A 26,712-nucleotide genomic window follows, 5' to 3' on the forward strand; every position below is an offset into this window, starting at 1 on the left:
CCTTTTTACCCCTTCCCTGAGAGCGAGTACTACTGAGAATCCTACATTAACTGTTCTAGAATGCTCCCCTGGCTGAGTTAAAGACAGCGCTGCCAGGCTAGCACTCATGTTGTTTACAGCGGGTAATGAAATGTATTCTGGGTAATGTAGGAAAATGGCACACTGTAGCAGTTTGCGGTAAGACTAACACGACAGCAAGAGACATTTTATAAAGATGTCAAAGTGTTTTGGTCTGTATTTTATCGTGGATAAAACCCATGTTCACATACACTCATAAAAATACTGATCGATTTGAATGATCAAGGCTGGTTGAATGACCAAGGCTTCATTGTCACTGCACAGACATCACCTGAGTTTGTTTGCAAAGAACTGGCTTATCCGGCCCAGATCTCTAAGGTAACCCCAAAATCTGTGACTTCCTTGACCGATCACAATGCTCTTAAATTGAATCTACAGGCCATCCCCGGCCCCCATTAGCATTTATGATCACCCCTCCCAGTGCTCACATTACAGTCTCATACAGTAATTCAAGCATTACGTACAAGAGGGTTACATATTAAACATTATAGATTAGGGATGCACCGATATGAAAATTTTGACCGATACTGATATCCGATATTAAAATTGCTGTTACGGCCGATAACCAATATTTACCGATATCGATATTGGTATAAAAACAAGTTTCTATGATGATTTTGTATACTGAAGAACTTGTAAATGTTACCGGTCCCAAGTGGCCAGGACGGGGGTAACAAATAGAGTTGAGACCGGACTCCCTGAAAAGCAGGTAACATGGGTTACAAGGACTGAAGCGGCACTGCTCTTGCTTGGTCTCCGAAATCCGTCTCTTTATTTCACAATTATCATGAATAACACATTAATAAATAAATAAATAAATAAATAAATATAAACTCTTCCCTCGTTAAAGTGCCTGTTAAATTGTCTATTATTCCTTTGTAAGTTATCTTTGCAAATAAAACATAAAAAGTGCAATAAAAAGTAAGGCTCACATGTACCGTTTCTCTCCACTCTTAGTTCACCTTCAAATCAATACAGAACTCCTTTTTTATCAAAATCCTCATTAAAGTTAAAGTTCCTGTTTCAGCTTATTCGCTGGTTGTTTTGAGCTTTCTAACAATGCAATTAAATACTGTTCTGTTCCTATAATAGAAATAACATATTTTGGCTTTAAACCACAATAAACCATAACAAGACAATAACCAGCCCCTAGGGAATTAACATTACACCACAGTCGGACCTACAATGGATTTGCCTGTCTAACAAACCGACTAAACATTTAATTATAAAACATCATATCAACACTTTTCTTATAGCCTACTCTAAAATATATTATCATTACGTCATCGAACTCTTAATCACATTAAATACATTCTTAAACATGTACGTTAGGTGTTCAGGGCCAAAGTAAACTTAAACATACTCTACAGTGTGTGTTTCCACAATAATATACTGTGCGAACGGGCCAACTGCCATTTCACGCTAATGCCGTTCGGCGCAAAACCAACAAAGGAGTTCAACAGTTAATAACTCGATATTACAGACATCAAACTTGACACAAAGTTTATCAACTGTTCTAAAATATCCAGATTCATGAAAATCGTTATTTGTGTGAGTTTCACGGAGTACAAACCTGAAAAGCAGGTAACATGGGTTACAAGGACTGAAGCGGCACTGCTCTTGCTTGGTCTCCGAAATCCGTCTGGAGAGGAAGCGGAAACGCCCCCCAACCATAGGAGTCTGGGCTGCCGCGCAAACATTTTGGTACCGCCCCTTCCGTTTCCAAGTATACCGTAATAATAAGTTATATAAAAAAAAATGCTCAATGTAAATAAAACGAATGTAAATGATTGACCAACGGTTATACATATACATTCACGAAAAAGAGAAATCGTGGTCTAGTTTTGAGTGTACCACACACTCCCCAACAAAAAAAAATGGCTCCTGACATCTGATTTAAATTTTTCACAAGATGTGTAAGATCTAGATCTATGTGTATGTAAGTATCTCCCCAATGTTTAGAAACAATGAATCAGTGAGTATAGATATGGAGGGATAATAGATGGGGGTTGCAATGCATGGGCATAGGGGTAGTGGTAGAACATGTGGCCACAATGGATTGGTTGAATGTCAACTGCGTTCACAGTGGGACGTAACTGGTAAGCAGGCTGGCCAAGGGAGGGGTATGTGAACACGTAGCCAGGTCTCCTTTCTCTTACTGATTGTCTAAGCACGACTTGGGGTTCAGGCTGCGGTTCTGGGGCACCTTCCTCTTGGTGAGTCACTTGAGGTTCCTCTTGTTCAGTGTTATACTGAGCCTGACCCATGTCCTGTTGAGACTGATTCCTGTCCTGCTCACTTTCACTGTTTATATCAGGCTCCTCATTATTGACATCTCTCTCGTCCATGACATTTTCCACTTCTCTTTCCAGTTCCACATTGTTTCTCTGTCTGATCGGAGTTCCACTCGGTACAGGTCTGCTTCGAATTGGGCTGGTGACACTTGACCTTGGTAAGTTTCTCTCAACTCTTTCCACAGGTACCCGCAGCCAGTAATGAGACACACCCTCCTCTTCAGATTCACTTGTCTCAGAACTCTGTCTCTGTTCTGTGGGCTTCAGGGGTTCAGAGAACTTTTTGGTTTTCTTTTGTGGCTTGGGCCTATTTGTGACTTTGTTTTGAGGAGGCTCTACCGGTAGGTCGTTTACTTGGAGCAGCAGGTTTCGATGTAGGGTGCGGACGGGGCGACCTCCCGTCTCTGGGCTTATTCTGTAGACAGGATTATCCCCAACCTGCTCTCTCACAATGTAGATTATCTTCTCCCAATATGGCCTGAGTTTCCCCGGCCCACCTCTCATTGAGGTTACGTACCAGGACTCGGTCTCCAGCTTGAAGAGTCACACCTTTGCTCTTTTTGTCATAGTGAGCTTTCCCTTTGGCACTTGACTGTTGGCTGTTTGCGTTTGCTATTCGATAAGCCTCGATCATCCTTCCTGCCCATTTTTACGCATAGCCTGTTGGTGTTTCATCTTCTTCCTCTGCTATTAGACCAAAGAGGAGATCAACGGGGAGGCGGGGATGACGGCCATACATTAGGTAGTAGGGGGAGAACCCTGTGCCCTCATGCTTTGTAGCGTTGTAGGCATGTAGCACGTGAGGTAGGTGGTCTTTCCAATTTTCCTTTTCTTTCTCTCCTAGGGTCCGTAGCATTTGCAACAACGTGCGATTTAGTCTCTCGGCAGGGTTGCCTTGGGGGTGATAGGGGGAGGTTCTTGAGTGGCCAACACTAGATAACTGCCTAAGTGATTTGAACAGTTCGTTTTCAAATTCTCGACCCTGGTCGTGGTGAAGCTTGGTGGGATATCCAAATCTGGGAATGAAGTCGTTGAAGAGTCTGTCAGCAGCTGTCTTGCCCGCTTTGTTGCGAGTGGGGTAGGCTTGTGCGAACCTGGTGAAGTGGTCTATCACGACCAATATGTACTCACATCCACCACGACAGGCTTCTAAGTGGAGGAAGTCGATGCACACGAGTTCAAGGGGTGAGTTAGATGTGATACTCCCCATTGGTGCTCTTTCATGTGTGGCTGGTTTCTTTTGCTTTATGCAAGGGCATCTTCTGGTTATGTAATCTTCAATCTCATTTTTCATGAAAGGCCAGTAGAAGCGCTCCCTTGCTAGGCTGCTGGTGTGCTTCTCTCCACTCTACTGGGGTTCTGGAGGACTGTTGGATACCTTTTATTTTCCCTCGTGGTTGCTTGGATTGCAGCGTGGGTGGCAGTGAGTCCGTTTTTGACTTTAGCAGATCATATAGGGGCTTTGCTATTCGTTAGAAATCTTGTACATACGTTCGATAATAGCTCAGAAATCCCAGTAGCTGCCTGACTTCTCCCACTGTCTTTGGTGCTTTGTGTTTTAGTGCCCGCACTGCTTCAAGGTCTTTTGGATCCACTTTCACTCCTTCAGCAGACACAAGCCGTCCAACATATCTGACCTCTTTGCGGAGTAGCTCACACTTTTCTGGTTTTAGCTTCACTCCGTGCTGTTGAAGGGCTTGAAGGACTCGGCGCAGGACTAGCACATGCTCTTCAAAGGACCTTGAGAAGCAAAGAACGTCATCCAGATAGGGGATACAGCATTCGTCACGGAGCGTGTCGAGCATCTCCTCCATGCTCCTTTGGAAGGCTGCTGGGGCATTTGATAGGCCGAAGGGTATCCGGACCCACTCATACAGTCCCCAAGGAGTGGTGAATATGGCAAGCCGAATTGTCATTTATTAACTAAGTTTGACTATCCGGAATTTACATTGCAGATATCTGCAATTCAGTTTCGCCTAGTCAAAACTAACATTTCGGATATCCTCAACTACATTCCTCCTATCCGCAATTGTCATTTCAGATATCCACAAAGACATTCCTCCTAGGCGAAATTACGTCATTTTCGCCATTCATGTCTATGGGGTTTCTCATTGCGGATATCTACAATTCAGTTGCGGATATCCACTTTGTGATTTACGGATATCTGCAACTGAATTGTAGATATCTGTAATTCCAGTTTGAGATATCTACAATTTGATTCTGACTAGTCATAATTCCAGTTCAAGATATCTTTAATTCACCTCAATTCAAGATATCTACATGTCCCTTTTCAGATATCTTAAATTAAGTTTTGACTAGGCGAAATGAAGTTGTAGATATCTCTAACTGGAGTTACGACTAGTCAAAATGACGTTGTAGATATCTCTAACTGGAGTTACGACTAGTCAAAATGACGTTGTTGATATCTATTATCAAGTTATAGATATCTTGAAAGGAATTTTGATTAGAGATATCTACAATTGTAGATATCTTTAACTTTCATTCTGCCTAGGCGAAACTGAATTATAGATATCTTGAATTCGAGTTTTGACTAGGCGAAATGACGTTTCAGATATCTGTAATGACGTTTCAGATATCTGTAATGACGTTTCAGATATCTGTAATGACAAATTATAGGACCGTTTACTTTAAGCGGGAGCGGAGCAGCTCCTCGTTCAATCATCATTCACACAATTCACTGATTACATCGATCCATATTTTCTCGTGATCTTTTCAATCACAGCCAAGGCCATGACTGCTCCTTTCTTATTCCATTCGGAAATGAACCCACTTCTTCTGTGATTATGGCGGCAAGGGGAAATTACGTATTTCTGGATATCTAAAACGTAATGCCCAACACTCAAATGACGTTTGAGATATCTTTAACTTTCATTCTGCCTAGGCGAAACTGAATTACAGATATCTGCAATTGTCATTTAAGATGTGTGACGAGTTGAATGTCGTTTTCCGTGAAGTCATTGCAGATATCTGTAATTCAGTTTCGCCTAGTCAAAACTGAATTACAGATATCTCTAACTATCGTTTCGACTAGTCAAAACTACGTCACAGATATCTCTAACTGTCGTTTCGACTAGTCACAACTACGTAACAGATATCTTGAATGAAGTTGTTGATATCTACAATGTAAATTCCGGATAGTCAAACTTAGTTAATAAATGTCAATTCGGCTTGCCATAGGTGAATGCAGTCAGGTATCTTGAACCTTTGGCGATAAAGCCTTGGTGATACGCCTTGCCCTGGTCTAGGATCGAAAACCAGCTGTATCCTCCAAGAGAGTCAGTGAGATCCTGGATTCGGGGGAGAGGGTGTCGGTCGGCCACTGTTTTGTTATTTAGGAGCCGGTAGTCAATGCACAGACGCAATGAGCCATCTTTTTTCCTAACACATATGACAGGGGCAGCATAGGGAGATCGGGACTTAATGGTCCATCCCTTCACCAACAACTCCTGGATATACTCTTTCACCTCCTTGTACAGTGGCTTGGGGATAGATGCATAGGCTCTATTTGTTGGGATGTCATCTTTAACATTGATCTCCATTTTCAGAGAAGGAATACACCCAATGTCACTACTGTCACGAGCGAATGCCCCGGACTCTGCATACAGCACTTCTTTAACCATATGTTGTTGTTCGGTAGTAAGGTGACTGATATCGACAGGCGGTGACCAGGGCTCAGAAGGTGAGGCCACATTGTTAACTTCCGCTGATGCTTCTTCTGTTGATGCGGGCCCTACTTGTTTCAACTCTGGTGCGTCAGCCTCGAGGACCTTGGCCACATGCTGGATGGTTCCTAGAGTGGTTCTTTTTGGCAGGGTGATTTCATGCTTTGAGTGATTGGAGATGGGCACTTTGACATAGGGGCGTTGGGGGTTATTGATTTCTAGCAGGCCTTCCCCTACACTCAGCTGGCCTAAAACTGTGTTCTCCTCTGTGGGCTCATACAGGACAAGGGGGTCGGAGGTGTTGAAGTTGCATGGCACTCGACAGCACACATTAACTACTTTCCCAGCTGGAATAACAATATTGTCTTTGCCTACCCTTACTGTGGCAGGGTCACAATCTGGCTTTGGGGGTACTCGGATGTAATTGACCATGGCAACCACTTGTTCATCTGCCAACCCAAACGCGCCGCGTAGGAGACTGGCCACTGTGGCGTCATCTTGTCCCTTGAGGATCTCCTCAATTACATTGGCTCCGAGTAACGGCTGGGGCATTGGCAGCTGGCTGACTAGGAAGGGGGCTGGTATGGTGAGATTAGGGTCGTCACTCCCTGTGAGGTTGACCGTGAGCTCTACCCATCCATTATAGGGGATGGCATGGCCTGTTACTCCATAGACGTTTAAATCTACATCAACCAGTTCCCGTAACGGCCTCACTGTGTGATGGGGAATGTAAGTATCAGCCCATGTTTTATCAATTAAGCTAACCTGGGAGCCACTGTCAAACAACACGGTTACTGGATATCCACTGAGTGAACATTTAAGCAGGGTTTTCTTACCAACTAGGGGTATTTTACAGCTTGTGCTACTATTACAGGTAAGTATGGGTGGTTGTGTGTTTTGTTTTGGTCGTGCTGGGAGCTGTTTGGGGTTTGGGCTTACAAGCAGGGACTGGGGTTGTGCATTGGTCTCTGGCTGTCCCTCGGCAGAGACCTGACCCCGTTTCCCTGAATCGTAGTCCGCTTTAGACATCCCACTGCTCGGTGTCCTGACTCTCCGCAGACAAAGCAGTGGTTGCAATCCGGTAAGTCTTGTTCAATGCATTTTTGGCAACGGGCTGTTCTTCCCCTTGTCTGGAAGGGGGGTCGACTCAGCAGGGACTGAGGACGTCTGTCTGGAGGTAAGTTAGGAGGACGGTGCGACAGTGGGTGAGGCGAGGTTCGAGAGGGTGGTGTTGGTGAGTGAGCTGTTTGGATGCTAGTTGCCTGTTGGTCTATTCAAGTGGCCACCATGTGTGTCAGGGCCTCTACTTGGGCACTGAGCTGCTGAATGGTCGGGGGGTTATTACTCTCCGCAGCTGTGTCTCGTGGCCGGTCGTTACCCTGCCAATTTCCGGTTTCCACTTTGGCATTATGTGCATGTGTTGGATTTTGGCGAGGGAGTTGGCCAAGTCTGTGCTGGTGCTCATTTTCATCACTAAGTATTCTCATTACCTGGCCGAGGATTTCCTCATCTGTGACACGGCTGTTGGAGATGAGGGGTCTCAATCTCTGTCGAAGCTCCGTGTGCTTTGGTCCCAGGCCCTGGTAGATAGTGTGGAGGAATACTTCTTGTATTGTCTTGGGTTCATAGGAGATCTCTGCATTGTTCTGCTTTGATTGGAAAATTAGTTTTTGTTTAAGTCCAATCATGCGGTACAGAAACTGCTGTGGCGACTCCTGTTCAGACTGCCGGGCACACATCAACTCCTGAAACATCTCTGTTGTTGCCTTTTCTCCAAGGTGGGACCTGAGGAAGCCTTTGAGTTCAGGGAGAGTTATTTCATCTTTATTTACCAGCATATCTTTGAAGGTGCCTGGTTTGATGATTCTCAATGCTCCCCGTACAACCTCTGCCTCCACAAAGCCCTCTCTTATTCCATCATCGAGTTGTTTGATGATGCTGCTATAACTCATCTCAGAGCTCTGGTCTCCAATTTGGCCTCCATGTACTTTGAACTCTCTGCGCTGGAGATAGGGGAGATCTCTCAGGGGAACCATGGTGCCTGATACCCTGTGTGGGAGTGGTTGGGGCATGGAGTCACCTTGGGGGTTAGGTGCAGGGGTCTGTGAGTTGGCTGTGGCTGCACATTTTCTAAGTTGCTCACCAACCTCGTCATACATCTTTCTAAGCTCCTCCACTGGCTGCGTGGATGTGTGTGTTGGAGTGAGGATATTGTGGTGTGACTGTGATGTTGGAGTGAGGGTTAGTTTGTGACATGTTGTCTACATCGATGGTGGGTAGCTCAGGACTATGTGTCTTGTGTGTTTTAGCATCACCCCATTTATCAACAGGCAACTCAACACATACATTTTCATTAATCAATTTACACACAAAATCATCCAACATTAACAAGTTAGTCATACCTTCATCCTCAAACTCTAACAACTCCCGAGACCCCATGTAGGTGATGACATAGTCTATGCAGCCTTCTTCATCTCCTTTCAATTGGCTGACTTCATGAACTTCTGTTGACAGGCCACTAGCAACAGTGTGTAGGTCATTGCTGGAGAGTTTGAACAAACCTCGTTTGATGTTCCACACCAGCTCTTTCCGTGTCGTTCCCATGGTGCGTTGCTTCGGTGGTATAGAATGTCACTACGGTGTATGATATTGCGTAGCTTCTCCGATGACGCACGCCCCGTGGACCCCGGTTCAGTTGTGCGGCTCCCTGGCAAGGTGAAGATCCTTCTCCTCCCACTCTGGACACCCACAGGTTGACTCCTGGTCTACAGTCACGTCGTCGTCTCGCGTTCGTCTTCTCGATGTCGGTTCTGGTATCACTGGATCTGCCCCTCTGATGTATGTGAAGAGGAGAGATCCCGGACGAGCCCCCACAGTTTGTTACCGGTCCCAAGTGGCCAGGACGGGGGTAACAAATAGAGTTGAGACCGGACTCCCTGAAAAGCAGGTAACATGGGTTACAAGGACTGAAGCGGCACTGCTCTTGCTTGGTCTCCGAAATCCGTCTCTTCATTTCACAATTATCATGAATAACACATTAATAAATAAATAAATAAATATAAACTCTTCCCTCGTTAAAGTGCCTGTTAAATTGTCTATTATTCCTTTGTAAGTTCTCTTTGCAAATAAAACATAAAAAGTGCAATAAAAAGTAAGGCTCACATGTACCGTTTCTCTCCACTCTTAGTTCACCTTAAAATCAATACAGAACTCCTTTTTATCAAAATCCTCATTAAAGTTAAAGTTCCTGTTTCAGCTTATTCGCTGGTTGTTTTGAGCTTTCTAACAATGCAATTAAATACTGTTCTGTTCCTATAATAGAAATAACATATTTTGGCTTTAAACCACAATAAACCATAACAAGACAATAACCAGCCCCTAGGGAATTAACATTACACCACAGTCGGACCTACAATGGATTTGCCTGTCTAACAAACCGACTAAACATTTAATTATAAAACATATCAACACTTTTCTTATAGCCTACTCTAAAATATCTTATCATTACGTCATCGAACTCTTAATCACATTAAATACATTCTTAAACATGTACGTTAGGTGTTCAGGGCCAAAGTAAACTTAAACATACTCTACAGTGTGTGTTTCCACAATAATATACTTTGCGAACGGGCCAACTGCCATTTCACGCTAATGCCGTTCGGCGCGAAACCAACAAAGGAGTTCAACAGTTAATAACTCGATATTACAGACATCAAACTTGACACAAAGTTTATCAACTGTTCTAAAATATCCAGATTCATGAAAATCGTTATTTGTGTGAGTTTCACGGAGTACAAACCTGAAAAGCAGGTAACATGGGTTACAAGGACTGAAGCGGCACTGCTCTTGCTTGGTCTCCGAAATCCGTCTGGAGAGGAAGCGGAAACGCCCCCCAACCATAGGAGTCTGGGCTGCCGCGCAAACATTTTGGTACCGCCCCTTCCGTTTCCAAGTATACCGTAATAATAAGTTATATAAAAAAAATGCTCAATGTAAATAAAACGAATGTCAATTATTGACCAACGGTTATACATATACATTCACGAAAAAGAGAATACATCTTGAAATCGTGGTCTAGTTTTGAGTGTACCACATAAACACTGAATATGAAAAAGTTATTTCTTTCTTTATTTACCAAAACTTCGAAATACATTGTTTCTTCAACAAGTTACAGGGCATCCATAACAAACACAAGTTAATAACAGTGTTAGTTTTAGGCTACTTTTACAGCTTGCATCTATGAAAAAGTTTGGATCATAAATCACAATAAAGATCACAAATCAAAATATTTGTGCACTTTCGTGTAAGGTTTTATAACTTAAACCAGACACTTGTCTAATAAATTACAAAAAGTGTTTCAAGTTTAAGTAAATTTCAACTCAAATCTGTGAAATAGGCTAAATCAAATATATCAAGGGAGGTTGGTTGTAGTCTTTTCACTCAGTTCTAGCCCTATTGTTGATCCGGAGAACCGAGCGAAAAGACTACAACCAAATATAACCATATCAATTAAATTCAATTCAATTTTATTTGTATAGCCCTTAATCACCATTACAGTCTCAAAGGGCTTAACAGGCCAAATATTTGTGACACCCCCCTTTACCCATGCCCCCACACGGGCAAGAAAAAAACTCCCTTGAATCAGCAAGGAAGAAATCTTGAGAAGAAACGCAGTGTAGGGGAACCCTTCTTCCAGGGATGGTCAGGAGTGCAATGGGTGCCACAATTGACATACAGGTAAATACATGCACATCATATTGAAATGGTGATGGGGTTCTGGCCGGTTATCCATGAGGAGAGTCCAGGCATCCAGTCCAGTACCCGCAACACGCTAGAACAGACAGAATAGTGAATTAGAACGGAAAAGTACATTGTGGGAATGTATAATGTAATAAGAAAAGCACAAGCAAACAGAGTAGTCTTCACTTCGCATCTGTCGTTTTCACACTCCAAATGCAAGATTATAGAGGTGCGTTTTGAGCTTTCCTTTGAATAGCTCCACAGAGTCAGCGTCCCTGATCACTGATGGCAGCCTATTCCATAGGAAGGGGGCTCGATAGGCAAACGCTCTCTGTCCAGCCGATTTCGGTTCCGGTTCCCGTTTCAATGGGATTACGGAACGGCAAATAAAACACAACTGTATTTCACTACGATAATGTATATAATGATTTGACACGGCATCCTCCGCGCATTACTTTGGCTTTGCAAGTACTGCATATTAGGGATCGACCGATACAGATTTTTTAGGGCCGATACGATACCGATATTTTTTCATCAGCCTTAGCCGATACTCCGATACGCCGATACCGATATTTAGAGCCGATATTTAGAGCCGATACTGCTTTTGCTCCCTCAATCATAAAAATTACACTGATAACAAATGTTACAAGTCTCAATTTAAAAAAAGGAACATTTATTGAACTTCAATATAAAAAACAATATTTAACAAATAGTAAAAACAGGTGAGGTAAAACAAGTAAGAAAAATTAGATGAGCAATATTTAACAAATATTAAAAACAGGTGAGGTAGAACAAGTAAAAAAAGTTAAAAAAAAAAAGCGAAAAAATATCAGGGAAAATCAGCCGCGTATCGGCCGATACCGATACACGTAAAAAACGCGAATATTGGCCGATAATATCGGCCGACCGATATATCGGTCGATCCCTACTGCATATTGCAATTCGAGTACCTTCATTTGAGACCGTAAAAACCATCCAAACCGCCGACATTGATTATTTTCAGTTAAAGTGACAAACACTCCTGTACTGCCTCTCCGTGCGTCTCTGGCTGCGTCACTGACACTGTCGCATGACCAAACAAGCAGCGCATGGGCAAAAAACACACACAACAGCAACTAGACGGAAATAAATAACGGCTGTTAATATCGGACCAGTTTTACTTATCGCGCAGATGCCGATATGTTAAAAAATGACTAACATCGACCGATAACGATATCACTGCCGATATATCGTGCATCCCTATTATAGATACATAGGGTTGCCGGTATTACCAGTGTTAGCGGTGTTGAAGACCACACTGATTACTCGGTGTTGCAACACCGTTTTTGTTTTTTTGTTTTTTTCAGTAATAAAAAAAAAATTATAATCAAGGAAATAAAAATGTAATAATAATAGATAGATATAATAATAGATAGTCTACCTAATAAACCATTGGAACACACAAGACCGTTAACCATAGCTCCTTTACTTAGAAAGGAGTCAGCTGAGGTGGTTCGGGCATCTGGTAAGGATGCCCACTGGGCGCCTTCCTTGGGAGGTGTTTCAGGCACGTCCAGTGGGGAGGAGACCTCGGGGAAGACCCAGGACTAGGTGGAGAGATTATATCTCAACACTGGCCTGGGAACGCCTCAGAGCTGGTCAATGTGGCCCGGGAAAGGGAAGTCTGGGGCCCCCTGCTTGAGCTGCTCCCCCCGCGACCCGACCCCGGATAAGCGGATGACGATGAGGATGAGGACAAATATAAAGCAAAAACAAGTGTTATCTAGCGATCCGTTTTCTGTATTATGTTATTTCGTCTTTGGCAACATGAGCGCGAATGTTTTTTGAAACCCGCTTTAAACACTCCGTTTACTAGCTAAATTTGATTAAACAATTAAATACAATACAAATATAAAGTAAAAACAAGTGTTATCTAGCGATCCGTTATCTGTATTATGTAATTTCGTCTTTGGCAACATGAGCGCGAATGTTTTTTGAAACCTGCACAGCAACGGACAACCCTTACGTAATCAGTTGTCCGTTCAGCAACGGCAATGGACAACTGATGACGTGCCCGGTACAAATTTGGCACCCGGTACAAATTTGGCGTGACACCGCCATTGTTATGAATTTAAACGATTGGCGACTAGCGTTCTGGTGCATATTTACCGCCACGACTGGAGTGAGAGTGGGGGGGGGGGGGGGAGGCGACGCGTCGATGCAAATTATTCATGTCGATGAATTTTTGAAGTCGATTACGTCCACTACGTCGACTAGTCGTCCCAGCTATAGTCTACAGTGTCAAATGCAGCTGAGAGATCTAGCATAATAAGGGTGACAGAATCACCAGCATCAGTAGCTAATAGGATGTCATTACAAACCCTTATCAATGCTGTTTCTTTGCTGTGAAGTGCTTTGAAGCCTGATTGGAATACCTCAAAAAGTGCCCTTAGCATCTAGATAAGATTGAAGTTGTGTCAGGACAACTTTTTCAAATACCTTAGAAAGGGATGGAAGTTTGGAGATAGGTCTACAATTTGGCAGGACTGACGCATCCAGATTGGGGTTTTTAGTTAGAGGTTGTACTATAGCATGCTTTAATCTAATACCTGTGTTAAGGCTGCTGTTAATGATATTTAGAATATAGGATATAGGTCCTGTAGTATAAAAAAATGTCTTTAAAACAAAACGAAACTTGCTAAAAGCTGCTGGGCAGCTGACAGGTAAAAAGGGGTCATGGTTTGGGAGAGATAGAAGCTCTAATAGCATAAGTCTTGTCAACAGAAAAAATTAAGAATTTGTCACTGATATCTGATGAAATATCAGTGCATGTAGATTGGGGGACATTCAGAACAGAGTTAATGGTGTTAAAAAGCACACAGGGTTTATGAGTATTTTTGGATATAATATCCTTAAAGTATTTAGAATTTCTTGTCTTATAGTTTTCTACTAGATGGAGAGGCTGTTTTTAAGTATTTCATAGAACATTTGTAATTTATCTTTCTTCCACTTACGCTCAGCCCGTCTACATGCTTGCCTGGTTGTGCGAGTGTTGTCATTTAACCATGGTTGAGGTTTAGCTTTAAGACGCATGGTTTTAAAAGGCGCAATAGTGTCTTAAATAATTTCAGAAGCGCAGTATAATAGTATGGTTAATTCCTCAGTACCTCTAGGTGAGTCAATCTATGAAAAAAAAGAAAGAAAATTGATACAAAAGGTTTTTCAATGGATTCTAGTAGTATTTGGTGTGCTGAATAGCATACTAAAAGTATACCAAAATATACCTCCCAGAAAGCCCTCATTTCCAAGATGGCGGCCGAAATGGCTATATCTCAAATTCAAAAAATGTTGCAAAGGAATTTTCAACTGATTCTGGTACCTCTGGATATGCTTACGAACATACTAAAAATCAAGGAAAATACACCTTCCGGAAAGGCTTAATTTTCAAGATGGCGTCCAAAATGGTGGCCGGCCAAGCTTAAAATGGCTATATATCTCAATAGAAAAAGATTATTCGAATGATTTTTCACTTGATTCTGGTACCTGCAAATATGCTTATGAACATACTAACAATCTAGGAAAATATACCTCCCAGAAAGGCTTCATTTTCATAATGGCGTCCAAAATGGCGACCGGGAGCTTAGAATGGCTATATCTCAAATGGAAAATGTTACAAAAGAATGGTTCAACTGATTCTGGTACCTCTATACATAAAGAACGTGAGACAAATCTAGGTAAATATAACTGCTCGAAAGGCATCATTTTCAAAATGACTGCCTGATGGAATAGGGGAGCATGGTTCTCGTGCTTGGACTGCGGAAGCAAGACAAGTTCCCGTGCTTTGACTGCGGGAAGGGACAGGTTCCCGTGCTTTGTGCGAGAAAATCTCTCTCTCTCTCTCTCTCTAAAACACACACACACACACACACACACACACACACACACAGTGGAAGGGGGAGTGTCTTCTTTATAAGACTTGCTCTGCTTCTCATTTTCTGTTCATTTGCCATTAGACTTACTTCGAGTAAAGTCCTAACTTGGGCAGCGGCAGCATATTCGATTCATTCAAACTACAGCCTTTTTAAAGGCTTCCACCTTGCCTTGCTTTATCGCTAGGTTCAAGATGAGTGCATCTGTCCCATTTGCAAATTGGAAGATGGAAGTGATTTAGTTGAGATTCGTCAGAAGGGTGCTGATGGAATCAATGAAGCTAGTGTTAAAAGAGGTGACAGTATTGTTTTTACTGCTGGCATGAAAGTACATCCAGAGTGCCGCAGATTGTACACAAATAGTCGACAGATTTATTTACATTTACAGAAGAAACACAGCAGTGATTCCAGTACCAATAAAAGGACTACTAGGCAGTCTGAAGATCCATTTAATAACCAAACTGATTGCCTTTTCTGCGGCACAAATGTCCATGAAGGAAGTGCCGACTACAGTTATGTGAAAACAGACAACTTTGCAAAGTCTATATTGCAAAGCTGTGATAAACGAAATGATGAGTGGTCATTAAAAGTCAAATGTAGAATTGAATACTATCGTAGTGATCTACAGGCTGCAGACTGCGTGTATCATACGCTTGTAGCACACATTTCCGGTGTGACCATGATGTTCCCACGCAATTTCAGCCTGATTGTCATCCAAAGCGGAGGAAGGATGGAAGGCCAAAGAATGAGGACCAAGAACAAGCCTTCTCAAAAATGTGTGCTTACTTTGAATTGAATGATGATGGACAGCTGACTGTTTATGCACTTAGGTGTAAAATGCAAGAGTATTTGTCTAATGCTGATTCCATCCCATATGGTAATCAATACCTAAAAACACTGCTGATGCAACGGTATGAGAATAGCATATTTATTGCAGAAGGAGATGGCTTAGATTGTATTGTTACAATAAGAGAGAAAACATCAGACATCCTCAGATCCTACTTCAACAACACAAAACAAAACAGGGATGAACGCTTACCTGAAACAGAAAGGTCTGAGAAGGGACGCTTACTTGAAACAGCCGCAAAACTCATAAAAAGTGACATAATGACAATTGTACAAGCAGCCCGACCGTGAGCTGTACTTGCCCCTTTGCAAATTGGCCTTGCAGTGCAAATGCACCATTTAAACCGATCTAGGTTCATTTTAGATACGTTGAATAAGATGGGATTCTGCTCTTCCTATGCTGAATTGCAGAGGTTTGAAGCGAATGCCGCAAATTGTAATGCTCCCAACATGCTTGGTAACGATATTGATGTGTCGAACACAACCGTCTTATTTGCAGCAGACAATGTAGATCACAACATTCTAACAATTGATGGGAAGGGGACATTTCATTGGATGGGCATGATAGCTGCCTTGACACCAGGACAGAAGACAAACCAAAGGATCCCGAGGTTCAAAGTGAATGAACTGAATATTGTACAGAGCTCAAAAGTTGCGATAATAGATAATCACTTTGCCAAACACTTTTGCAGAGACACAACATTCAAAGAACTTCCAAGACTCACAGAATCTAACAAGATGGTTGATCTGCTTTGGGAGTTATCATTCAATTTCAAACAGGCCACACCAAGTTGGCAGGGGATGATGCGCATTGTGCACAAGGGAAATGAACATCCAGGGCAGTCTTCAGTGAGATACTTACCCATGATAGACAGGAACTCCGGAGACAAAACATGCATTCTTTCAACACTGGAGTTCATGTGTGATCTTGCATCCAAGCACCACCTTGCCCCAGTAGTTACCTTCGACCAGCCGCTGTACTGGAAAGCAGCAGAGATAATCATAGATTCACCACAGTGTAGTCACCTCAAGTCCATTGTCCTGCTCCTAGGAGGATTTCACACATTTATGAATTTGCTAGGAGCGATTGGTACACTGATGGATGGCACAGGACTTAAGGACATTCTAGGAGTAGTCTGGGGAAAATTCAGTAGCCCATATCATGACTGGCAAATCAGTTCAGAGAGCATTCCGTGGCCATCTTCTTGTAGACAAATGTCTTAACCGCTGGTGTCAGAGATGATTGATGAAAGTCATGGATTCGCAACAATGGTTGAACAGTCTGAAGCTATGTATACCTCACTAGTTAAGGGTGAAATGCCAATAGAAACAGTGTTTATATCAGAGACCCTCATTAGAATAAATGAAGAGCTGGGGAAAAGGAAGATGGAACTGTGTGGTCGATCCAAGACAAGTCAGTTGTGGCTAAATTACCAAAACATGTTAGAAGTTGCTAGGTCATCAAGGTCATCAACGGCAGATCGCACAGGTTCTTGGCTTTTGCACCTACGCGCTGTTTCTGACTGCATGCCGATTCTCGCTGCGGCTGGGCATTACAAGTACTTGAAATCTGTACACTTTTATGTCCAAAAGATGAGTCAGCTTCACATCAACCACCCAGATGTGTTCAGAAAATTCAAATGGGTTTTCATTAGGGCCCGACCGATATTGATTTTTGAGTGCCGATGCCGATTATTTTCAGAGAAAAATTACGATTACGATTTAATCGGCCGATTAAAAAAAAAAAAAAAAAAAAAAAAAAAAAAAACATATAAAACGTAGTTTTTGATACCTTAAATATACTTTAAACACTTTTGACGTATATGTGAATTGAGTGCAGAACCTTTTAGTGTTTTAGAATACATTTACAGTCAAAAATGAGTGTAATGTAAAATATAAAATAAATAAATAACTAACTCCCAATGTGCTGCGCTCGTGAGCAGTGACTAACACGTGCGTGCTGAGCAGTATGGTCTCACCGTTAGAGTCTACAGTATAACAAATTAACATGGCCTGGGACCTAAAGAAAAACAGGCACAGCTGCCTGAGCGAGCGTGCTTTCATGTTGTACGGTAAAATTCAATCTCCTCTTTTTTACTCCAGCTAAAGTTGTTAGTTAGCAAGGCGAGTAGGAGCGCAATCTGCAGGATACTAAGCGCAATAACATTTATAAAAAAAAAAATTAAAAAAAAAATCGGTTGTAATCGGCGTCTTTTTGGCCGATGCCGATTATTTTCAAAAAGGCTATAATCGGCCGATTAAATCGGCAGGCCGATAAATCCCTAGTTTTTAAAGCCCTAGTTTTCATGTTATCAGTCGCAGCAGCCAGTCATGGGCAGGCCTCAGCTCAGATCTTGTCATCGAGACGACATTGATGAGGTCATTGAAGACTACAGGTGGTATGACGCATGGAAGTGGAATGACTGACAATCAGAGAGCCCTTTGGACCATGTCAAAGTGCATAACATCAGAGTACAACACCGCAATGCAGGAGTTCACAAACCAGACGTACACAACATCAGAACAGCACAAGGACTCAACAGAGGCAAGGATGAAAAGGGATGCTGCTGACCTGGAGAAGATCACTTCAAAACTTGCTATATGGTCACCTTTCTCTCCAGACTCTTCTTTAAGGAATGTTGTTACAGGTGTTGTTGCTGAGGACGGAGTGAACGTGCATGATTATGACTCTGTTGGACGCAATATCATGCACAAAATGATTGGACAGCCTGCATTCACATTCTCATTTAGTAGAAAAGATAAAGCCATAACCCTTGGACAAAAATCGTCTATCAAGGTTGCTCCTGATTGAACAATTGATTCTGCACTTCTTTTTCAACATTTCCTGATTGTCTCCCAAACTGGAGAGCCATCATTGGAGGAGGTTATGTGTTACGAACTCAGTCCTTTCCCTCCTGCCCTCTTTGAAGCTGGAAACATCTTCCGCAAGGCTGATAAACCACAACTTGTACACGCAATCTGTGATCATGCAAGTGATGCAATCCTAGATACTGTACCAGAAACAGATCATTATGTTCTTGATGGAGGTTCACTCCTTCACCGAATACCATGGAAGCACGGACAAAGCTACGGTAAAATTGCGCAGTCATATGCAGACTTCACCATCCAACATTATGGCTCAGCTACCACCATTGTGTTCGATGGCTGTGGGGATGGGCCATCCATTAAAGACAACACACATCAAAGAAGAGGAAACAATATTCATCCCATTGTCAACTTCCCTGCTGAGACAGAGTTCTCAGGTAAGGAGGAGTTCCTGTCAAGAGATCTGAATAAACCGAGGCTGATCCAAATGATAAGCGATGAACTGAAAGAAAGGGGTTGCACTGTGGTCAATTCAATTGGAGATGCTGATGTAGACATCGTAAGGGCCGCAGTGGAATCATCTCTTCTTCACACCACTACGCTGATTGGAGAAGATACAGATCTCCTTGTCTTACTACTTCACTATGCACAGAGAGATAGTAAGGGCGTTTATTTCAGATCAGACAAGTCAAAAGCTGATGGCAGTTTTAAAGTGTATGCCGTAAACCATTTAAAAGTAGTACTTGGACATGATGGGCCCTATTTTAAGTGGGAAGCGCAAAGCGCAAGTAGCTTTGTGGGCGGTTCTACGGCGCTATCGCTATTTTACAGGCGGATAAATGACACTTGCGTCGCGGCGCAAGTGTCAAAAGGGTTGGTCTGAAGCAGCCTAGTTACCCGTAGGTGTGGTTTGGGCGTAACGTCCAACAAACCAATGAGAGTGCCAGCTCCCATCCCCTTTAAGAGCCATGAGCGCATTTGAATCGGACGAGTTGATATTTTGACAGCGCGTCTGCAGTCTCCGATGAGACAGATGCACATGAATTTCAAACTGCAAATGGCTCAGTTTATTGCCAAATAATATGGCCTAATTCACACATGGAATAAGGGGTTTTCTTCCACAACTTCAGAAATACTGAGTCCTCAAATAAATTTCGGCAAAGAAAACGTATATGATATAACATATGATATGCGGTAACTGTGGTTCTATTTAATGATATACGCAATACATTATAAACATTATTTCTTATCAGTATTGTATGCTATCCTAATATGCATGTGTCCCCGTGGTAATAGACATTGCCATTGATTGTATTATGCGTTACGTGTTTAGTTTGCGTGTGTTTAAACAGAGCACACACGCGCGCCCGCATTCATTCATTCTTTTTAACACTCACTCGCGGTAAAACAATGTTTTTCACGATCAAATACTCATCAATCCTAAAAGTTATGGGCATGTAGGCCTACACGATGTCTCTGTCAAGAAAATATGTGTTTGCTGTGCGGTGTTTGCAGATGCATTGATTTAAAAGTACAACTTATTACCGCTGCATCAGCTGTTCTTTCCCAAATAATTTACCAAGAATGTGTGGATAGGTAGATGGGAGAAGCAAAGTGTATGCGTGAGGTGCACAAGCAATCCGTATGCATCGCATGCGCATGTATGCATGCGCCCTTAAAATAGCATCTGAACAACGCGCCACTGAATTTAAACCAGGTATTTCCTGGTCAGTAGCGCAATGGTATTCAGAAAAGGCAAAATACCGTTTGCGCCAGAACACGCCTCCTCCTTCCGCCGAACCGCCCCTTGGGGCGCATGATCAATCCCTAATTTACCGGCGAGTGGCGGTGGTGGGAAAAGAACGCTCTGCGCCAGTTGTAAACTAGCAACGACACATGCGCCAGTTACTAAGTCACTTGCGCCGGATGCAAGATAGGGCCCGATGTGTGTTCTCAGTTGATGTTCATCCATGCTCTCACTGGCTGTGACACAACTTCTCGGATCTTCGGGGTTGGCAAAAAGACTGCTTTCCAGAAGCTTGTAAAAGGGGATCCTGTCCTTCGATCTTGTGCCAATGCATTCATTGTCCCAAACCAGACCACAGAGGTGATCGATGACCTTGGGTGCCAAGTAATGGCTGTCCTCTTTGGTGGAAAGTGCACAGATTCCCTTGCAGCAATGCAATACAACATTTTCAGCAAGAAGGTTGTCTCAGCTTAATCAACTGTAACGCCTGAACGTCTGCCACCAACTGAATCTGCGACCAAATTTCACTGTCGTAGAGCATACTACCTGGTCATGGTCTGGATGGGAACAGAATATGGTATGGATGCCCTGAACTGGGGGTGGAGCCTGCAGGACAATAGATTTGTCCAACTCATGTCAACAATGAATGTTGCTCCAGACAGTCTCTTGAACGTCATTCATTATGACTGTACCACTTCCTGTAAGACACTCCGCTGCTCTTGCAGAAAATATGGACTACCTTGTACTACTGTCTGTGGACCATGTCAGCTTAAAGGGGTAGTTCGGAATTTTGGACATAGGGCCTGATTCCCAAGTGTGCTTTGGTCTTCTTTATCACTGGAGACAGTTTTCAACACATTTCATTCAGTCCTTCTAGTTGCAGAGTTTGCTCGTGCTAGGCTAGCGCACGTCAACGGGCAATGCTAGCCTGCTATTAAAAACAGTGTTACCCACTCCACAGTACACCCGAGGTAAATCAATTATAACGACAGACTATACATTTAAATGTCTGTTTATAGAATAATGTTAGAAATAAAACCAACCTTGCATTGCATTGCATTTTGAGGGAATTGCTGGGTCTCAGCAGCAGTGTTATATTCCTGGTAGTAGGCTACGGCAGCGGCGGACTGATACCTAGGTTACCGGCTCTAGTGTTTACCTGCCGCTGTCATTGCTACAAACGCAGAGTACAGTGAACGAAGGAATTCTATTAGCGTATTCAATTAACAAGATATGGCCACGTTTGGAGGACTTAGCGATGCATCTGCTTTTGAAGACGATTATGAGGAATTTATTGTATCCAACGAACCGTACATGTACGAGCCGGTGTTTTGATGTCCAAGCCAGCAGCAACAGGCCACAGTTGAGTCCTTTCTGGATCTTGCACTGGAAATTGGTGGAAACTTTGTGGTGCTCATCTGTAGCGTTTATTTCTACAATTTCTAAAAGCACACTGAACCACCATGTTGCCTAGTCCTTCAATTTCGCTTCTGTCCCACGCTTCTCTGTTTACGTTCTTCGGTCGTGATTCGGTTACAAAACTAACCGGCGCATAGTTCCGCTTCTGCTGAGAAAGTAGTCCCTCAATGATTCATGCGATGCAAGGTTAGTTTTATTTCTAACATTATTCTATCAACACAGACATTTAAATCTATAGTCTGGCGTTATAATTGATTTACCTCGGGTGTACTGTGGAGTTGGTGTTTTTAATAGCAGGCTAGCATTGCCCGTTGCCGTGCGCTAGCCTAGCACGAGCGAACTCTGCAACTAGAAGGACTGAATGAAATGTGTTGGAAACTGTCTCCAGTGATAAAGAATACCAATGCTCAGTTGGGAATCAGGCCCTATGTCCAAAATTCCGAACTACCCCTTTAAGGAATGTGACAATCCACGTAACAAGTTTCTTCCAGAGGAGCCCGAAGATGATGAATAAAGACCACAATAAGTGTGGCATTTATGTTGTTCAACACCAACACCACCTTTCTAGTTTGAATAGTAACCAATTTTAACCATTTAACCAATGTAAGCTTACAGGCAGTCATTTTGAAAATGATGCCTTTCTAACAGTTATATTTACATAGATTTGTCGCACGTTATTAATGTATAGAGGTACCAGAATCAGTTGAAACATTCTTTTGTAACATTTTCCATTTGAGATATAGGCCGTTTCTCAATTCCTAGCACGCGTACTACAGACTCGATGACTTGCAAGTACGGACTTGGCAAGTCCGTACTTCAAGCACAGACTTGCGAGCACGCGAGTACGTACCTGCATTTGGAACAGCAACGGACTCGATGACGTCACCACCTCTGCTCGTCCGTTAACTGTGCTACGGCCTCATTTAGGCATATACTACTGAACAATATCAACAAATGATATCAAACAAAATCCCAGCCTCTATATAAGTTAAGAGTAACTTAAGCTACAGTTGTGCGTCTTCTCCTTATTGTCCGCCATCGTACTGCTGCGAGTGCGAAATGCATTCTAGGATTTATAGCGGTTGCAAGTACACACGAGCCACCTCCGATGCATGCTCGGTGAAACGGCGAGATCGAGCACGCATCAAGAATACTTCCGGGTTTTACGACAGTACTCGCTTGATGCGTGCTTCGAATTGGAACAGTGCTCGGGCAACGACTGATGACGTTTCACGAGTCCACGAGAACACGAGCACGCACAAGTACGCGAATTGAGAAACGGCCATAGCCATTCTAAGCTCCCGGCCGCCATTTTGGACGCCATTATGAAAATGAAGCCTTTCTGGGAGGTATATTTTCCTAGATTGTTAGTATGTTCACAAGAATATTTGCAGGTACCAGAATCAAGTGAAAAATCATTCGAATAATCTTTTTCTATTGATATATATAGCCATTTTAAGCTTGGCCGGCCACCATTTTGGAGGCGATCTTGAAAATGAAGCCTTTCCGGAAGGTGTATTTTCCTAGAAAATTCCTTTGCAACATTTTTTCAATTTGAGATATAGCCATTTCAAGCTCCCCGCCGCCATTTCGGCCGCCATCTTGGAAATGAGGGCTTTCTGGGAGGTATATTTTGGTATACTTTTAGTATGTTATTCAGCACACCAAATACTACTAGAATCCATTGAAAAACCTTTTGTATCAATTTTTTTGGGGTTAAGCCCTTTTTCTTCATAGATTGACTCACCTACTCCGTTAGTCGGAGTGCTTGAATAGGCTTCAGCAACGTTGAAAGCTGCTGAAAATTCAGTTGCAGTTAAAGGTTTAATCGCGCGGCAACTAAGCGCTCGGTAGGGAGTTTAACTCTACTGGGGAAGGGGATCTCAAAGATAATAGGCATATGATCAGAAAAGGTTGCAGGGCATACATTGATGTTATTAACAGGAATACCACATGAAAGAACAAGATCTAGTGTATGTCCATGCCTATGTGTAGGATCCGTAATAGATTGTACGTGATTAAAGGATTCAATATCACTTAAAAAATCTTTGACCATTGGCATAGCATTGCAGCAAAAATGGATATTAAAGTCTCCGACAATGAGCACCCCATCATATTTTGGCATAAGCCCAGCTAGGAGATCGGTAAAGTCACTTAAGAAATCCTTGTCACATTTAGGTGGACGGTAGATCACAACAAACAACACTGGGTGAGAACGGTTGAAAGCAAGCATGTTAATTTCAAAGCTAGAATAAGGACATGGACTCACTGACATTTAACCTGGTTTCAATGATACATAGCAGATCAAGTATATGGAAGTTAAATAAATCATTAAGAATAAATGTCTTGTTTGCTATCATGGGCGTCAGTTTGGTTTGAAATGGGGACAGAGACGCATTCTGAAGTGCATTTCAGAAGTGATGGGTACAATGAGGATGCACTCTTTTTTTCTCTCTATAGTGCCGGTAATGAAAGATTCTGAAAGACGGCATACCCATGTAGCTAATTACTAAGGAATAAAATGTATGCAAAATCTGTCTGGCACGATTTATAAAGAAAACGTTTCCAAAAAGCATCGGACATGTGACCCACTATGTTCTGCTCCATGTATCCAATGTTGACAACGTGACATGACATGGCTAAGCAACCAACATAAACAAGAGGAGCTAGGAAAGGAAATTAACTGCGTGTTTAAGTTCAGAAGGGGCAAACGTGTGGCTACACAGCACCAGGGATGCCAGTAACGCGTTACTTAGTAACGCGTTACTGGCCTCTGACCACTTATTTCAGTAACGAGTAATCTAACGCGTTACTATTGCCAAACCAGTAATCAAATTAAAGTTACTCATCAAAGTCACCGATTGGTGTTAAGAGCGATGGAGTGGTGTGTATGTGTCTGTCTGTCTGTTTGTGTGAGATTGCGTGTGCGTGTGAAGCATAAGTCTCCAAAGACTTCTATCAGAGGCGAGTGTCGACCTTGACACAAAAAGTTAGTATTGGCAAAACCAGTTGTAATTTTTTATTTTGAGGCGGCAGGGGGTGTTAAAGTAACTTGTAATCTAACTTAGTTACTTTTAAAATCAAGTAATCAATAAAGTAACTTGGTTACTATTTTAAGGAGTAACTAGTAATCAGTAATCCGATTACTTTTTCAAGGTAACTGTGGCAACGCTGCACAGCACTACAAAAGTCGTCAAGATTGAAAAAGAAAAAAATATTTCTTGCACAGCTGAACGCTGTATCACATCATGAGCTGGATGTTCTCAATTCACAACATGCATTCCATTCAATCTAGCCTAAATCAGAATTCTGACCAAAACTCATGCACTCCCCCCCACAATTATTCCAGAATTCAAGCAAAGCAAGAATGACCAAAAGTCACTTTGTGTAAACAAGACACTTAACCCCAACTGCTCCTGACGAGCTTGCTGTCGCCTTCCATGGTTGACTTTGCCATCGGTGTGTCAATGTGTGTGTTAACCGATGTAAGTCGCTTTGGATAAAAGCGTCTGTAATTGAGTGCAAAAAACACAAAAGTCCTCGCATCAGCACCAGAAAATCTTAAGCAATAAATATCGCGTCTTACCTTTATTTATTTGGCAGTGGTCTGCAGATGCATCCCGTGGTGTAGCCTACCACATCCATTTAGTTCAAGAGGTAATCGTTCTGATACTGTCCATGGTACTAGCAACCTGCTTTGGTGCTTTTTACCTATGTATTTTCAGGCTAAAATGACTTGATTGTCTGATGCCTCATTATCCCAGCAAAAGAGCATTGGTATTACTAGTAATGGCTACTTGGCAAAACGACAAAATAACTTTACACAGTGTGTCTTTATCCAATGTATTTGTCATCATTCGTAGCGTTGATCAGCAGAGAAATAGTTTGCCAAAGTCGTTGACGTCGCTTAGCAACCGAATACGCTGGGGTTGATAAGTTACCGGACTGCAGAGTGATACAGATGACGTGAATCAGAGGCAAAAAATCCACTTTCCTTCACAGCGGTCAAATATGCTGGACGTGAGCATTCCACTGCATTGAGAAGAGCCGTGTAATAAACAAAAATAATTGACAGCTGAACGTTGGGAAGGCTCATGCAAGTGAATGGAGCAGTCTACAGCATTGAGAAGAGCCGTGTAATAAGTAAGGGATAATGTATAGAACGCCGGTCATTATCTGGAAAATAAGCCCCGACAGGGCGAACAGGACACCGACTCGCAGCGAAGGTGTCTTGCTTCGCCCTGAAGGGGATTATTTTCGATAATGACCGGCGACGTTCTATACATTATCCCGCTTATTACATGGCTACTTCACATGGTGTGTCTTTATACAATTTATTCGTTACCAGCATTCGTAGTGATGATCAGCAGTGAAATAGTCCGCCAAAGACGTTGACGTCGCGTAGCAACCGAAGACGCTGGGCTTGACAAGTTACCGGACTACTTGCAGAGTGCTACTAAAGACGTCATTAGAGGCAAAAAACTTTTCCTTGACAGCGGTCAATTATACTTTGCAACGGTGAATTGTATAATATAATTCACTAGCCCATGCAAGTGAACGGAGCATTCCATGGCATCGAGAAGACCCGTGTAATAATCCATAATAATTCAATGTCACGATACTGCGGCTGATGTGCAGCATGCACGTTAGGCCATAGGCTGGAAGTGTAACCGTCTCCAGCTTGAAGGCGGTCCGAGGCCGGTGATGTGCGGGAAAGGAGGGCATAGGATGGCACCGATCTGCTAGGTTTTGAGTGTGATGTTTCCCTGGACAGTTGTTGCCGGAAGGTGCTATGCTGAGTGGAGGGCCATTTGCAGACACTGGGCATGGAAGGGTCGGTTTTAGTGGCGCACCGGGAGATGCAACCAGAGCCGCGATGAATGTATGGTTTCCGATGGGATAGGCCAATTCCCGCTGGTGGCATAGGAGGAAAATCGCAACAGTTCAGAGGCAGTGTAACTTAAGGTCTTCATGACCAACAACACAAAGTCCCCACCCAACACAATCAACAGGCCCAGTTAATGTGTGGGTTGGAGATGGAGCGGGTATCACGCCAAGCGCTCCTGTTCCGGCCAACCAACTCAGCTGATGATCAACCAATCTGATGATTAGATGTCCTTGTCAGCAGCACGGCAACAGCAACGATGAAATTATTCCGCTGTCAGTCCCGG

At 42.8% G+C, this 26,712-nt stretch overlaps 1 protein-coding gene and 1 long non-coding RNA gene across 5 annotated transcripts in view; both read left to right on the top strand.

The window, feature by feature from the left end:
* The window catches only part of LOC130377568 (lysine-specific demethylase 2A-like), an 80,888-nt gene that overhangs the window by 39,039 nt on the left and 15,137 nt on the right, over positions 1-26,712 (top strand). The gene's annotated exons all lie outside the window — the stretch shown is intronic.
* Positions 3-25,512, top strand: LOC130377592 (uncharacterized). The gene is made up of 2 exons (XR_008894276.1): positions 3-4,262; positions 5,571-25,512. It is a non-coding gene; the product is annotated as an uncharacterized LOC130377592 (long non-coding RNA).

This window comes from Gadus chalcogrammus, chromosome 3 (assembly GCF_026213295.1).
Source record: "Gadus chalcogrammus isolate NIFS_2021 chromosome 3, NIFS_Gcha_1.0, whole genome shotgun sequence".
Classification (NCBI taxonomy): Eukaryota; Metazoa; Chordata; class Actinopteri; order Gadiformes; family Gadidae; genus Gadus; species Gadus chalcogrammus.